Consider the following 17,500-nt stretch of genomic DNA (forward strand, 5'->3'; position numbering starts at 1 on the left):
GTTCATTGCGATCCTGGCTGATCGTCCCCAATCAATAACCCGTGCCCTGCCTTCTCCCCCATATCCCTTGACTCCACTCGCCCCGAGAGCTCTATCTAACTCTCTCTTAGCCAGAGAGTGGTGAGTCTGTGGAATTCTCTGCCTCAGAGGGCGGTGGAGGCAGGATCTATGGATACTTTCAAGAGAGAGCTAGATAGGGCTCTTAAAATTCAGGAACGGGGTCAGATTCAATTTTAATTGTCACGTTGTGGCGGTGCTGGTGTAGGGCCGACAGAGACAACGAAATGCATTTGGCCATTTGGCCCTTCGAGCAAAGATAGCGGAGTCAGCCTTCTCCCCTGACTCCGCTATCTTTAAGAGCCCTATCCAACTCTCTCTTGAAAGCATCCAGAGAATCGGCCTCCACCGCCCCCTGAGGCAGAGAATTCCGCAGATTCACAACTCTCTGTGTGGAAAAAGCTGGCTCGAAGGGCCGAATGGCCTCTACTCCTGCACCTATTGTCTATTGTCTAAAATCGAAGGTAGACACAAAATGCTGGAGTCACTCAGGATTTCTGGGGGGAGGGGGGGTGGTTAGAGGAACGGAGTGATGTTTTGGGCTCGAGACCCTATTTCGGACTAAGAGTCGCGGGGAGAGGGGGGGACTTTGGTCCTGAGCGTTCTGGTTCCGACTCCCCGCGTCCCAGTACGGGATCGCTCGTTGTCGGTGTGGCGGGGGCTGTGACTTTGAGCCCTCGAGCCGGTTTACCGTCACGTCTAGCGAGGTACAGTGAAAAGCTTTCTCCGCGCGCTTACCGGTCGGTGGAAAGACAACACGGGATTACAATCGAGCCGTTCGTGGTGGCGCAGCGGGTAGAGCTGCTGCCTGACGGCGCCAGAGGCCCGGGTTCGATCCCGACAACGGGTGCTGCCTGTACGGAGTTTGCACGTGATCTACGGTTTTATTCCCGCACTCCACAGGTTTGTCGGTTAATCGGCTCGGTATAAATATAAAATTGTCCCTGGTATGTGTAGGATAGTTTCAATAGACAATAGGTGCAGGAGTAGGCCATTCGGCCCTTCGAGCCATTCATTGTGATCATGGCCAGTGTGTGGGGATCGCTGGTCGGCCTGGTCTCGATGGGCTGAAGGGCCTGTTTCCACGGTGTACCTCTAAACTAAACTAAACACGATAAAGTGAATAACGTTTAGTGCGAGGTATAGCCGGCAAAGTCCGATCAAAGACAGTCCGATGGGGGATAGTAGCTCGGGCCTACACTCTGGTTGTGGTGGTAGGATGGTTCACAGGCCGTGTTATCTGTCAAGTTGGCAAGTTGACACGCTGCTCCCTTTCTAATGTTTAGTTTAATCGCGAGATACAGCGCGCAAACAGTCCCTTCAGCCCATCGAGTCTGGGCCGACCAGCGATCCCCGCACACTAACACCACCCATCACACTCCAGGGACCATTTTATATTATCAATTAACCTGCAAAACTGTGTCCGCCAACTTTTTACTCCCCGTCTCTGAGTGTGACAGGGTGACTGGGTGCGTTTGGCTGCGTGTTATTTCACTGGGCAGCCGATTAGGAAATAAAACGGGTGAGGGAGAGGACTCTAAGCTGATGTTTGCGTTATGGCGGCCATTTTTTTTTGGGTCCCGTGCATTGCGCTGAAACTGTGTGTTGTGAAAGTTAAAAACAAGTGCCCCAGCCATTCGCCCCGCCTCAGCGAATCACAGAACTTTAATCTTGGGCGTTGCTGTGAGTTGATTTTTAAATTTGCGTTTGAAGAATTGGCCACCTGGCACGCAGCAGTGTTTCTGCTAACTCCTGCCTTCAGTTGACATGTACCCGTTCAGCTCGGCCTGACGTTTGGCTCAGCAGACTTGAGTTCAGATGCAGGACGGGGACTCGTGCTTCCACACCCGTTGTGACGTTTTATGTGTCATTCCGAACTGCCGCTGTGCCATGTTGACACTTGCGGGCGGAGCACCAAGGCAAATTCCTTGTATGTGAATACTTGTCCTTCTGCAGTTGTACAGGGCCCTAGTGAGACCACACCTGGAGTATTGTGTGCAGTTTTGGCCCCCTAATTTGAGGAAGGACATTCTTGCTATTGAGGGAGAGCAGCGTAGGTTTACAAGGTTAATTCCCGGGATGGCGGGACTGTCATATGCTGAGAGAATGGAGCGGCTGTGGGCTTGTACACTCTGTGGAGTTTAGAAGGATGAGAGGGGATCTCATTGAAACAGTTAAGATTGTTAAGGGTTTGGACACGCTAGAGGCAGGAAACATGTTCCCGATGTTGAGGGAATCCAGAACCAGGGGCCACACACACACACACACACAGTTTAAGAATAAGGAGTAAGTCATTTAGAACGGAGACGAGGAAACACTTTTTCTCTCTTACAGAGAGTTGTGAGTCTGTGGAATTCTCTGCCTCAGAGGGCGGTGGAGGCTGGTTCTCTGGATACTTTCAAGAGAGAGCTAGATAGGGCTATTAAAGATAGCGGAGTCAGGGGATATGGGGAGAAGGCAGGAACGGGGTACTGATTGGGGATGATCAGCCATTGAATGGCCTACTCCTGCACCTATTGTCTATTGTCTATTGGAATAAGATAGTGTCTTTACTCCTGGTGATGTCTTTTTAGCTGCAGACAGCAGGTCTGGTGATGCTTCTGGGATCCAATGTGTTCTTGCGATGCCTCAGGATGGCACATGATCAGTAAATACAGCTCTGTAGACGCCACAGATTGTGGGATCACATGCTTCATGGGATCAAAGGGCCCAGCAGCTTAACTCTTTCATTTACATGCTTCTGAGTTAGTTAATAACTTTCTCTCATGGCTCCTTTGCCGGGCCTGAGCGCAACATCCGATCACCGGTTGTAACATAATGAGACGTTGGTCGGATATTTATTTTTTGCTCTGCTATTTCTGTTGATAAAATGCAAAGATCGCAAATTGCTCAAGATTTCAAATGTTAATTTGAGGAACCAACCGAATATATCTCTGTGGAAACTGCCCCTTGTGTGGTTAAGGGCATGTCCCACACGTGACTTTTACACCGAATGTCGGCACCAGTCATAGGTCACCGAAAATCTTCAACATATTGAAAATTCAGCATATAGAAACATAGAAACATAGAAAATAGGTGCAGGAATAGGCCATCGGCCCTTCGAGCCTGCACCGCCATTCATAGAAACATAGAAACATAGAAATTAGGTGCAGGAGTAGGCCATTCGGCCCTTCGAGCCTGCACCGCCATTCATAGAAACATAGAAACATAGAAACGTAGACAATAGGTGCAGGAGTAGAGGCCATTCGGCCCTTCGAGCCTGCACCGCCATTCAATATGATCATGGCTGATCATCCAACTCAGTATCCCATCCCTGCCTTCTCTCCATACCCCCGGATCCCTTTAGCCACAAGGGCCACATCTAACTCCCTCTTAAATATAGCCAATGAACTGTGTGGCCTCAACTACCTTCTGTGGCAGAGAATTCCACAGATTCACCACTCTCTGTGTAAAAAATGATTTTCTCATTTCGGTCCTTGTGTAGTTGGAGAATAATAAACGTTTCGGGCCGAAACCCTTCTTCAGACTGATGGGGTCTGAAGAAAGGTTTCAGCCCGAAACGTTGCCTATTTCCTTCGCTCCATAGATGCTGCTGCACCCGCTGAGTTCCTCCAGCAATTTTGTGTACCTTCCCTCTTATCCTTAATTCCATAGATTCACCACTCTCTGTGTGGGGAAACAAAAATGATTCTCATCTCGGTCCTAAAAGACTTCCCCCTTATCCTTAAACTGTGACCCCTTGTTCTGGACTTCCCCAACATCGGGAACAATCTTCCTGCAACCAGCCTGTCCAACCCCTTAAGAATTTTGCAGAATTCAGCAGAAATTGTCGCCACTGTCGGCGAAAATGTTTTAACGTGTTGAAAATTTAGCGATAGTCGCCCAAAAAATCGCCTAAGTGGGACAGGCCCTTTAGTATACCTCATAGTTTCTCCTCTGAGATGCTCCTCTGAGATACAGCGCGGAAAAAAGCCCTTCGGCCCATCGAGTCCATGCCGGCCAGGGATCACCCCGTCCACTAAGTCTATCCCGCACATAATCCAATTAACCGGCAAACCCGCACGTCTTTGGAGTGTGGGAGGAAACCGGAGCACCCGGAGAAAACCCACACAGGTCACGGGGAGAAAACGTGCAAACTCCGCAATGACAGCACCCGTTGGTCAGAATCGAAAAAGACCAGCGTTTTTGGCTACCACAGGTTTTAAAGGGTTACTTCGAAAGAGTTAGTACAGGTTTTGGTCTCCTAATTTGAGGAAGGACATCCTTGTGATTGAGGCAGTGCAGCGTAGGTTCACCAGATTGATCCCCGGGATGGCGGGACTGTCATACGAGGAAAGATTGAAAAGACTAGGCTTGTATTCACTGGAGTTTAGAAGGATGAGGGGGACTCTTATAGAAACATATAAAATGATAAAAGGACTGGACAAGCTAGATGCAGGAAAAATGTTCCCAATGTTGGGCGAGTCCAGAACCAGGGGCCACACACACAGTCTTAGAATATAGGGGAGGTCATTTAAGACTGAGGTGAGAAAAAACTTTTTCACCCAGTGAGTTGTGAATTTATGCAGTGGAGGCCAAGTCACTGGATGGATTTAAGAGAGTTAGATAGAGCTCTAGGGGCTAGTGGAATCAAGGGATATGGGGAGAAGGCAGGCACGGGTTATTGATAGGGGACGATCAGCCATGATCACAATGAATGGCGGTGCTGGCTCGAAGGGCTGAATGGCCTCCTCCTGCATTTATTTACTATGTTTTTATGAACCGGAGTCCGTGGCTCTGTGAGACTGCGCCACTTCAGGAAACGGCAAACTCCCTCAGTTTTAATCTGGGACGTCGGCCCTGATTGCATCAGATTCCACCCTTCTCACCCGAAGGCCCGCTTGCTCCCGAACAGAAGCGCTGACATTCGAGAAGGGCGGGGACCGGACGGGGCGAAAACAGCACCAAATGTTCCCTCAGTCGTGATTCCTAAAAACGTCATCTGGCTGCGTGAGGTAAAATTGGCCTGGAGACACTGTCAAGTCGGGTCATGTCAACCAAACACTATCTTCAAGAGGTTCCCAGCACTGCTGAAGCCAAAAAAAACCCCCGTTCCTTCTCAGCACAGAGACGGCCCACTCACGCGATTTTATTTGGCCACTTTTTTCGGTCATCGGTCTCAGCGGGTTCCCGAAAATCTCCAACGTGTTGAAAATCCAGCGGCAACCAGGAAAAGCTACCACTCTTAGTGGGCGACTACTCACCACCATGCAGGTGACATGTCCCGGTGGTGAGGACAGGCCCGGGGATCGCTGGTCGGCATGGACATGGTGGGCCGAAGGGTCTATTTCCATGCTGTATCTCTAACCTAAACTAATCTCCGGAAGCTTTGTTTAAGAGGGAACTGCAGATGCTGGAGAATCGAAGGTTACACAAAAAAGCTGGAGAAACTCAGCGGGTGCAGCAGCATCTATGGAGCGAAGGAAATAGGCAACGTTTCTTCCGTCTGAAGAAGGGTTTCGGCCCGAAACGTTGCCTATTTCCTTCGCTCCATAGATGCTGCTGCACCCGCTGAGTTTCTCCAGCTTTTTTGTCTAACCTCCGGAAGCTTTGGTTTGATTGCTATTTTAGATTAGTGTTTTGGCCTTTCATAGAAACATAGAAAACAGGTGCAGGAGCAGGCCATTCGGCCCTTCGAGCCTGCACCATTCGCCATTCAATATGATCATGGCTGATCATCCAACTCAGTATCCCGTCCCTGCCTTCTCTCCATACCCCCTGATCCCTTTAGCCACAAGGGCCACATCTAACTCCCTCTTAAATATAGCCAATGAACTGTGGCCTTAACTACCTTCTGTGGCAGAGAGTTCCAGAGATTCACCACTCTCTGTGTGAAAAATGTTTTCCTCATCTCGGTACTAAAAGAATTCCCCCCTTATCCTTAAACTGTGTGAACCCTTGTTCTGGACTTCCCCAACATCGGAACGATCTTTAGATTTTGGTATTTTTTTGGAAGGAACTGCAGATGCTGCTTTCCACTGAAGATAGACAGCAACGCTGGAGTAACTCAGCGGGACAGGCAGCATCTCTGGGGAGAAGGAACTGGCGACGTTTTGGGTCGAGGCACCTTCTTCAGACTGAAACATCACCCGTTCCTTCTCCGCAGAGATGCTGCCTGTCCCGCTGAGTAACTCCAGCGTTCTGTGTCTGTCTTGATGGAGCGGCTGGGCTTGTACACTCTGGAGTTTAGAAGGATGAGAGGGTGTCTCATTGAAACATATAAGATGATTAAGAGTTTGGACACACTAGAGGCAGGAAACATGTTCCCGATGTTGGGGGAGTCCAGAACCAGGGGCCACACACACACACACAGTTTAAGAATAAGGGGTCGGCCATTGAGAACGGAGACGAGGAAACACTTTTTCTCACAGAGAGTTGTGAGTCTGTGGAATTCTCTGCCTCAGAGGCCGGTTCTCTGGATGCTTTCAAGAGAGAGCTAGACAGGGCTCTTAAAGATAGCGGAGTCAGGGGAGAAGGCAGGAACGGGGTACTGATTGGGGATGATCAGCCGTGATCACATTGAATGGCGGTGCTGGCTCGAAGGGCCGACTAGACAATAGGTGGAGGAGTAGAGGCCATTTGGCCCTTCGAGCCAGCACCGCCATTCCATGTGATCATGGCTGATCTTCCCCGATCAGCACCGCCCGTGGCCCCGTCGGTCAGTCGGCAGCCCGGCCTAGCTGTCCGACCTTTGGGCCTTTGTTGACCGCCGACACCACTACCAACGCTCCTTCTCACGGCCGTTCACGAGTTGGACGGGGCGCCGGACTTTGCACGTGCCCCCCCCCCCCCCCCCTCAGCTGACCCACCGGCTGGGCCTTGTGTGCAGTCCAGCACCCGGGGCCAACTCATCATTCACCCAGCCACAGCCGAGTCGGTCAACATAGAAACATAGAAATTAGGTGCAGGAGTAGAGGCCATTCGGCCCTTCGAGCCTGCACCGCCATTCAATATGATCATGGCTGATCATCCAACTCAGTATCCCGTACCTGCCTTCTCTCCATACCCCCCTGATCCCCTTAGCCACAAGGGCCACATCTAACTCCCTCTTAAATATAGCCAATGAACTGTGGCCTCGACTACCCTCTGTGGCAGAGAGTTCCAGAGACTCACCACTCTCTGTGTGAAAAAAGTTCTCCTCATCTCGGTTTTAAAGGATTTCCCCCTTATCCTTAAGCTGTGACCCCTTGTCCTGGACTTCCCCAACATCGGGAACAATCTTCCTGCATCTAGCCTGTCCAACCGCTTAAGAATTTTGTAAGTTTCTATAAGATCCCCTCTCAATCTCCTAAATTCTAGAGAGTATAAACCAAGTCTTTCTTCATAAGACAGTCCTGACATCCCAGGAATCAGTCTGGTGAACCTTCTCTGCACTCCCTCTATGGCAATAATGTCCTTCCTCAGATTTGGAGACCAAAACTGCACGCAATACTCCAGGTGTGGTCTCACCAAGACCCTGTACAACGAATTGGGAATTTGTCCCGTATTTTGATATTTTGTCCCCTATTTCGGGAGCGAGAGAGTCGTCGACTTTAGTGCCTGACCCGCTGAGTGACTCCAGCATTTACTGTGTCAGGGGTACTTTGCTTTAACGTCTAATGGGAAGACGGCTTTAAAGGCAGGAGTCTGGGGAACCACAAGAAGATCAGTTGACTTTGTTTGCTCAGATTGCATCTACAGACGGTTGTAGCTGGACCCACCCAGTTTCTCCTCGTGTTCACCCAAAACAAACTGCCCCCAGCACGGAATAGCTGATCCCTTAATTACTCCCTGTTTTTAAAACCTGTTGATTTATTCATTCTTTGCATTTGTTCAGTAGTTTTGCGAAAACAGACATTTTGGGTGGGCCTGAGCCACATAGGCTAGCGATATTTATATTCTAACTTCTTCATTCATATGATATGGATAACATAGAAACATAGAAAATAGGTGCAGGAGTAGGCCATTCGGCCCTTCGAGCCTGCACCGCCATTCAATATGATCATGGCTGATCATCCAACTCAGTATCCTGTACCTGCCTTCTCTCCATACCCTCTGATCCCTTTAGCCACAAGGGCCACATCTAACTCCCTCTTAAATATAGCCAATGAACTGGCCTCAACTACCTTCTGTGGCAGATTCACCACTCTCTGTGTAAAAAATGATTTTCTCATCTCGGTCCTAAAAGACTTCCCTCTTATCCTTAAACTGTGTGGCCCCTTGTCCTGGACTTCCCCAACATCGGGAACAATCTTCCTGCATCCAGCCTGTCCAACCCCTTAAGAATTTTGCAAGTTTCTATAAGATCCCCCCTCAATCTTCTAAATTCTAGCGAGTACAAGCTGAGTCCATCCAGTCTTTCTTCATATGAAAGTCCTGCCATCCCAGGAATCAGTCTGGTGAATCTTCTCTGTACTCCCTCTATGGCAATAATGTCCTTCCTCAGATTTGGAGACCAAAACTGCACGCAATACTCCAGGTGTGGTCTCACCAAGACCCTGTACAACTGCAGTAGAACCTCCCTGCTCCTATACTCAAATCCTGTTGCTATGAAAGCCAACATACCATTTGCTTTCTTCACTGCCTGCTGCACCTGCATTCCTACTTTCAATGACTGGTGTACCATGACACCCAGGTCTCGTTGCATCTCCCCTTTTCCTAATCGGCCACCATTCAGATAACGCTGGCATAATGGGCATTTAGTTCAATTCGGTTTGGAGATACAGCTGGGGAAACAGGCCCTTCGGCCCACCGAGTCCGTGCCGACCAGCGATCCACCTACACACATTCGGGACAATTTACAATTATACCAAGCCAAATATCCTACAAACCTGTGTGTCTTTGGAGTGTGGGAGGAAACCGGAGCACCCGGAGAAAACCCACGCAGGCCTTAGTTCTTAAGGAATCGTAGAATTAGGCCATTCAGCCCATCAAGTCTACTCCGCCATTCAATCATGGCTGATCTATCTCACCCTCCTAACCCCATTCTCCTGCCTTCTCCCCATAACCTCTGACACCCGTACTAATCAAGAATCTATCTATCTCTGCCTTAAAAATATCCACTGACTTGCGGCCCCCACAGCCTTCTGCGGCAAAGAGTTCCACAGATTCACCACCCTCTGACTAAAGGAATTCCTCCTCATCTCCTTCCTAAAAGAGCGTCCTTTAGTTCTGAGGTCAAGGGGTGAAGATACGTGTTTGGAGTGTGGGAGGAAACCGGAGCACCCGGGGAAAACCCACGCAGTTCACGGGGAGAACGTAAAAACTCCGTGCAGAAAAGCACCCGTGGTCAGGATCGAACCCGGACCCCTGGCGCTGTGAGGCAGCAACTCTACCACTGTGCCACCGTGCCGCCCTGCAATATTAGTTAGTTTATTCAATTCAATTCAATTCAATTCAATTTATTTGTCATTTGGACCCCTTGAGGTCCAAACGAAATGCCGTTTCTGCAGCCATACATTACAAACAAATAGACCCAAGACACAACATAATTTACACAACACAATTTACATCACATCGCTATGATGGAAGGCCAAAAAAACATATCTCTCCACTGCACTCTTCCCCCCCGATGTCAGAGTCAAAGTCAAAGCCCCCGGCTGGCGATTGCGATTGTCCCGCGGCCATTGAAGCCACGCCGGGTGATGCAAGGCCGCACACCGGGTCTTGGTGTTGGAGCCCCCGGCGTGCGCTCGCAGAGTCCCGCGGCCATTCCAAGCCGCGCGGGGCGGTGATGTAAGACCCCGCTCCAGGAGCTCTTCGACCCCGCAACTCGGGCGGGAGAAGTCGCCGTTGCGGGAGCCCTGAAAAGCGGTCTCCCTCCAGGGACCCGCGGGCTCCCCGTGCCGCCGTCCGCCAGACCCGCAGTTGCAGCCTCCGAATCTCCGGAGGTCGGGCCGCAGCAGCAGCAGCACTCCACCACCGCTCCACCCGCTCCGGACTCGGCCAGCTCCGCGACGGTGATGTGAGTCGTCGGCACCAGAGCCCCCGGTCTTCTCCTGTTGGAGGCCGCTCCTCGTTGCAGCCCCAACGACAACGGAGACCCGACAAAGAAAAGGTCGGGTCTCCCGTGCAGGGAGAGATTAAAAGTTACCCCCACCCCCCCACACACACACCCCAACAAAAAATAACAAAAACTACATAAAAACATAGACAAAAAATAATAAAAACGCAGACGGGCTGCAGAGGCCGCTGCTGACGAGAGTCGCGCCTAACCTTGTGTATGCATCTGTGACAGCTGTGTTTGCAAATTACATTTTGTGTAATGTTTAAACCGTTGATAAGATTGTCGTGTTGTCCTACCTTGCTTATTAACTGTTTGTTTAAGAAGGAACTGCAGATGCTGGAAAATGGAGGGTAGACAAAAGTGCTGGAGAAACTCAGCGGGTGTATTAACAGCAGCAGGCTGCCTCTTTGTATTTAGCACCACAGGTAGATCAGATGTTGATGATTGAGTGGATCTCTGTGATGTGTTTGGTTATTTGCCTGGCATATGAAAAGCAGCTGACCAAATATTGCACCCGATATTGATTTTGCAAATGATAAAAAAATAACTGCAGGTGCTGAGTTGAAACAAGGAAATGGAGGGAAGACTCGCCAAGTCGGGCGGTGTCTGGAGCAGAGGTTCCCGACCTTTTCCACTGGGAACTTTAATATCACATAACAATGTTCTTTCGCTTATTTATGAACAACTAATGATGAACAGTTTACCAGAACCAAACACAGTCAGTCAATGAGAAAGTTATAGACAATAGGTGCAGGAGTAGGCCATTCGGCCCTTCGAGCCTGCACCATTCGCCATTCAATACGATCATGGCTGATCATCCAACTCAGTATCCTGTACCTGCCTTCTCTCCATACCCCCCTGATCCCTTTAGCCACAAGGGCCACATCTAACTCCCTCTTAAATATAGCCAATGAACTGGCCTCAACTACCCTCTGTGGCAGAGAGTTCCCAGATTCACCCCTCTCTGTGTGAAAAAAGTTCTGCATCTCGGTTTTCGCCCTCTTATCCTTAACGACCCCTTGTCCTGGCACATTCAATATGATCATGGCTGATCATCCAACTCAGAATCCTGTACCTGCCTTCTCTCCATACCCCCTGATCCCTTTAGCCATAAGGGCCACATCTAACTCCCTCTTAAATATAGCCAATGAACTGTGTGGCCTCAACTACTTTCTGTGGCAGAGAATTCCACAGATTCACCACTCTCTGTGTGGGGAAAAAAAAATGATTCTCATCTCGGTCCTAAAAGACTTCCCCCTTATCCTTAAACTGTGTGTGGCCCCTTGTTCTGGACTTCCCCAACATCGGGAACAATCTTCTTGCATCTAGCCTGTCCAACCCCTTAAGAATTTTGTAAGTTTCTATAAGATCCCCCCTCAATCTTCTAAATTCTAGCGAGTACAAGCCGAGTCTATCCAGTCTTTCTTCATATGGAAGTCCTGACATCCCAGGAATCAGTCTGGTGAACCTTCTCTGTACTCCCTCTATGGCAAGAATGTCTTTCCTCAGATTAGGAGACCAAAACTGTACGCAATTACGAATCTCAAATTGTGGAGTACAGAGTCAAATAAATAAATGATGGGTCTTTGTCCCAAACATTATATTCCCGATGTTGCGGGAGTCCAGAACCAGGGGCCACACACACACACAGTTTAAGAATAAGGGGTCGGCCATTTCGAACAGAGATGAGGAAACACTTTTTCACCCAGAGAGTTGTGAGTCTGTGGAATTCTCTGCCTCAGCGGGCGGTGGAGGCCGGTTGTCTGGATACTTTCAAGAGAGAGTTAGATAGGGCTCTTAAAGATAGCGGAGTCAGGGGATATGGGGAGAAGGCAGGAACGGGGTACTGATTGGGGATGATCATCACATTGAATGGCAGCGCTGGCTCGAAGGGCCGAATGGCCTCTACTCCTGCACCTATTGTCTATTGTCTATTTTGGAGACGTCAAGGGGAGTTTCTAACGTGTTTAGTTCTCTTCCTGGTGCTGTGGTTTGACAGGACACTGCCCTAAACTTGTGGTTAGACTGTTATGTGTAAGAAAAGAATTGCAGATGCTGGTTTAAAGGTTTCAGGGGCGATCACGCACGGTGGCGCAGCGGTAGAGTTGCTGCAAGACAGCGCTCGCTGCGCTGGACACCCGGGCACGATCCCGACTACGGGCGCTTGTCTGTACGGAGTTTGATCCGCGAAAACCCGCGTGGGTTTTCTCCGAGATCTTCGGTTTCCTCCCACACTTGTAGGTTAATTGGCTTGGTAAATGTAAAAATTGTCCCGAGTGTGTGTAGGATGGTGTTAGTGTGCGGGGATTGCAGGCCGGGGTGGGCTGAAGGGCCTGTTTCCGTGCTGTATCTCTAAAACTAAAACTGAAATGAATCAAATCGAAGATAGACACAAAAGGTTGGAGTAACTCAGCGGGACAGGCAGCATCTCTGGAGAGAAGGGATGGGTGATTTGTGTGTATGTGGGTGTATATACATATTAAAGAAGTTATTGACACAAAAAAGCTGGAGAATGATCACAGCAGGGCAGCAGCATCTATGGAGCGAAGGAAATAGGCAACTATTTCGGGCCGTTCTATGTTTCTTCAGACTGATCGGTTTTGGGGGTGGTTGGGGACAAGTTAGGGAAAAGGAGGAGTAGCCATTGGAAGGCTGCCCACATGGGAGGTCCGCAGGGGGGCTGAGGGAGGGGAGGAGACAGCAAGGATAACAAACTAGGGGACTAATTCGATGTTCATGCCCCCGGGGTGCAGACTCCCCAAAAGGGATTATAGTTTTATAGTACGGGATACTGAGTTGGATGATCAGCCATGATCATATTGAATGGCGGTGCACCTCTCGCAGTCCCCCAGGGTTTTTATAAAGCAAACCTATTCCTGCACCTTATTTTCTATGGGCATATATATATATATATATATATATATGAGTATCATAGTGTAGGAAGGAACTGCAGATGCTGGTTTACACAGAAGATAAGACACAAAATGCTGGAGGAACCTTCTTCAGACCAATGGGAATCATAGCGTGTGGGGAAAAGGCCTTTCGGCCCAACTTGCCCATACTGACCAACATCTCCCATGAATACTGGTCCCACCTGCCCGCGTTTGGTCCATATCCCTCTAACCCTGTCCTATCCATGTACCTGTCTAATTGTTTCTTAAACATTGCGATAGAACCAGCCTCACAACACTCCTCTCTTAGATAGAAACAAAGAACATAGAAAATAGGTGCAGGAGGAGGCCATTCGGCCCTTCGAGCCAGCACTGCCATTCATTGTGATCATTGCTGATCGTCCCCTATCAATAACATCTTCTTTAATATGTAGTGTTTAAGAGGGAACTGCAGATGCTGGAGAATCGAAGGTTACACAAAAAAGCTGGAGAAACTCAGCGGGTGCAGCAATGATTCCCATTGATTCCCACAGTCTTATCTTCTGTGTAAACCAGCATCTGCAGTTCCTTCCTACACTATGATGCATATACATATATATATATATATATATATAGAAACATAGAAACACGGCGACTGTAATTTTAGCTCCCGTTCCCACACTGACATAAACTGAGTAGAGGCCATTCGGCCCTTCGAGCCTGCACCACCATTCAATATGATCATGGCTGATCATCCAACTCAGTATCCCGTACCTGCCTTCTCTCCATACCCTCTGATCCCCTTAGCCACAAGGGCCACATCTAACTCCCTCTTAAATATAGCCAATGAACTGTGGCCTCGACTACCCTCTGCGGCAGTGAGTTCCAGAGATTCACCACTCTCTGTGTGAAAAAAGTTCTTCTCATCTCGGTTTTAAAGGATTTCCCTCTTATCCTTAAGCTGTGACCCCTTGTCCTGGACTTCCCCAACATCGGGAGCAATCTTCCTGCATCTAGCCTGTCCAACCCCTTAAGAATTTTGTAACGTTTCTATAAGATCCCCTCTCAATCTCCTAAATTCTAGAGAGTATAAACCAAGTCTATCCAGTCTTTCTTCATAAGACAGTCCTGACATCCCAGGAATCAGTCTGGTGAACCTTCTTCTCCGTACTCCCTCTATGGCAATAATGTCCTTCCTCAGATTTGGAGACCAAAACTGTACGCAATACTCCAGGTGTGGTCTCACCAAGACCCTGTACAACTGCAGTAGAACCTCCCTGCTCCTATACTCAAATCCTTTTGCTATGAAAGCTAACATACCATTCACTTTCTTCACTGCCTGCTGCACCTGCATGCCTACCTTCAATGACTGGTGTACCTTGACACCCAGGTCTCGCTGCATCTCCTCTTTTCCTAGTCGGCCACCATTTAGATAATATGTATATGTACACACACACAGGCACGAAATGCTGGAGTAACTCAGCGGGACACCCCATACATGACGTGGCATTTTTTTGGCGCCGCTGGGTTTTGAAATGGTCGAAATCTGTTGGCGACACTGATATGACGCCGGCAATTAAAAAAATCAAATTAAATTAAATTAAAATCAAAGAATATCGCCAAGTGCGACAGGCCCTATTCCAGTTTCCGCACACCAATTTTAACCTGCAAACCTGCACGTCTTTGGAGTGTGGGAGGAAACCGGAGCACCCGGAGAAAACCCACGCAGGTTTAGGGGGAGAAGGTACAAACCCCGTACAGACGGCACCCGTAGTCCGGTCTCTGGCGCTGTGAGGCAGCAACTCTACCGCTGCGCCAACATGCCGCCCCTGGATTTTGTGCTGCATTGTTTAGTAGTATTTCAGTATAATGATTAAAATAGCTACGGTATGGAAATTGTGAAACCGCACACAATCTTTAACTGACGTTGCCCTTATCTGATCTTTGTAACAAAGGATATTTGACTAGTTAAGACACAGGTATTTTATGTAACTAATGTTTTCCTAGGCCTGACTCATGAAATATTTGTAACGTCTGCCAGAGTTGATCTGGATGTGCCTGGCCTGTTAGTTGTTTGGAAGGTAGAAACAAAATGCTGGGGTAACTCTCTGGGTGACGTAACTTCAGAGGTGTAAGTTGTATAGTTCGGTAATATCTGTCCGCTTTCTGTTGGGGCTTTTACAGAATTCAGTCAGGTTCCTGTCAGAAAACCAGCATCTGCAGTTCCTTCCTGCGCAGAAAATCTGTGTTTTTAGATTAGTTCTTTCGTTGAGCGATCCTGTGCGGAAACAGGCTTTGCGGCCTACTGAGTCGGCCAGCGACCCCCGCACATTAACGCTGCCATACACACACTAGGGAGGATTTTTACCATTTATACCAAGCCGATTTATACCAACCGACAAACTTGGACTGTGGGGAGAAACTGACGTCCGCGGAGAGAACCCACGCGGTCACGGGGAGAACGTACAGACAAGCACCCGTAGTCGGGATTGTAGACTTCAGGAAGTCCAGAGGCGGCACGCACACCCCCATCCACATTAACGGGACGGAGGTGGAACGTGTTTCTTGCTTCAGGTTCCTGGGAGTCAACATCTCCGATGACCTCTCTTGGACCCACAATACCTCTACTCTGATCAAGAGGGCTCATCAGAGTAGAGGTATTGTGACTTCAGGTTCCTGGGAGTCAACATCTCCGATGACCTCTCTTGGACCCACAATACCTCTACTCTGATCAAGAAGGCTCATCAGCGTCTCTTCTTCCTGAGGAGACTGAAGAAGGTCCATCTGTCTCCTCAGATCCTGGTGAACTTCTACCGCTGCACCATCGAGAGCATCCATACCAACTGCATCACAGTATGGTATGGCAACTGCTCTGTCTCCGACCGGAAGGCATTGCAGAGGGTGGTGAAAATTGCCCAACGCATCACCGGTTCCTCGCTCCCCTCCATTGAGTCTGTCCAAAGCAAGCGCTGTCTGCGGAGGGCGCTCAGCATCGCCAAGGACTGCTCTCACCCCAACCATGGACTGTTTACCCTCCTACCATCCGGGAGGCGCTACAGGCCTCTCCGTTGCCGAACCAGCAGGTCGAGGAACAGCTTCTTTCCGGCGGCTGTCACTCTACTCAACAACGTACCTCGGTGACTGCCAATCACCACCCCGGACACTTATTATTATTTATTCAAATTGTTTGCTATGTCGCTCTTCCAGGGAGATGCTAAATGCATTTCGTTGTCTCTGTACTGTACACTGACAATGACAATTAAAATTGAATCTGAATCTGATCGAACCCGGGTCTCTGGCACTGTGAGCGCTGTAAGACAGCACGATGGGGGAATGAATGGAAATCCCACTTTAAGATGAATCACATTTTGTAAAAGTCAGTAAGGGGCTTTGGTGAGTCTCGAGCTGCACAATGCAAGAGTTGAGCAGTGTTTGAAGGGACAAAAGTGGTCCTGTGTCCCACTCAGTGAAGTTGAAGATAGACACAAAGTGCTGGAGCAACTCAGCGGGCCAGGCAGCATCTCTGGAGAGAGTAGGTGACGTTTCTGTTTGGGACCCTGCTCCAAAACAAGGGGTCACAGCTTAAGGATAAGGGGGAAATCCTTTAAAACCGAGATGAGAAGAACTTTTTTCACACGGAGAGTGGTGTGGAATTCTCTGCCGCAGAAGGTAGTTGAGGCCACAGTTCATTGGCTATATTTAAGAGGGAGTTAGATGTGGCCCTTGTGGCTAAAGGGATCAGGGGGTATGGAGAGAAGGCAGGAATGGGATACTGAGTTGGATGATCAGCCATGATCATATCGAATGGCGGTGCAGGCTCGAAGGGCCGAATGGCCTACTCCTGCACCTATTTTCTATGTTTCTATGTTTCTAAAACACTACTTTCACACGCGAGGTGTAATCGATAATGTTTATAATGATAATAGGTTCACCAGGTTAATTCCCGGGATGGCGGGACTGTCATATGCTGAGAGAATGAGGCGGCTGGGCTTGTACGCTTTGGAGTTTAGAAGGATGAGAGGGCATCTTATTGAAACATATAAGATTGTTAAGGGTTTGGACAGGCTAGAGGCAGGAAACATGTTCCCGATGTTGGGGGAGTCCAGAACCAGGGGCCACACACACACAGTTTAAGAATAAGGGGTCGGCCATTTAGAACGGAGCCGAGGAAACACTTTTTCTTACAGAGAGTTGTGAGTCTGTGGAATTCTCTGCCTCAGGGCGGTGGAGGCCGGTTCTCTGGATGCTTTCAAGAGAGAGCTAGATAGGGCTCTTAAAGATAGCGGAGTCAGGGGATATGGGGAGAAGGCAGGAACGGGGTACAGATTGGGGATGATCAGCCATGATCACATTGAATGGCGGCGCTGGCTCGAAGGGCCGAATGGCCTACTCCTTCCAGAACAAGGGGTCACAGTTTAAGGATAAGGGGGAAATCTTTTAGGGCCGAGATGAGGAAAACCTTTTTCACACAGAGAATGGTGAATCTCTGGAATTCTCTGCCGCAGAAGGTAGTTGAGGCCACAGTTCATTGGCTATATTTAAGAGGGAG

The 17,500-nt window shown here is 49.1% G+C and overlaps 1 protein-coding gene across 3 annotated transcripts in view; it reads left to right on the top strand.

The window, feature by feature from the left end:
- The window catches only part of LOC129714977 (spectrin beta chain, non-erythrocytic 1-like), a 194,598-nt gene that overhangs the window by 66,118 nt on the left and 110,980 nt on the right, over positions 1 to 17,500 (top strand). The window lies entirely within an intron of this gene.

Source organism: Leucoraja erinacea, chromosome 44, assembly GCF_028641065.1.
Source record: "Leucoraja erinacea ecotype New England chromosome 44, Leri_hhj_1, whole genome shotgun sequence".
Lineage (NCBI taxonomy): Eukaryota > Metazoa > Chordata > Chondrichthyes > Rajiformes > Rajidae > Leucoraja > Leucoraja erinaceus.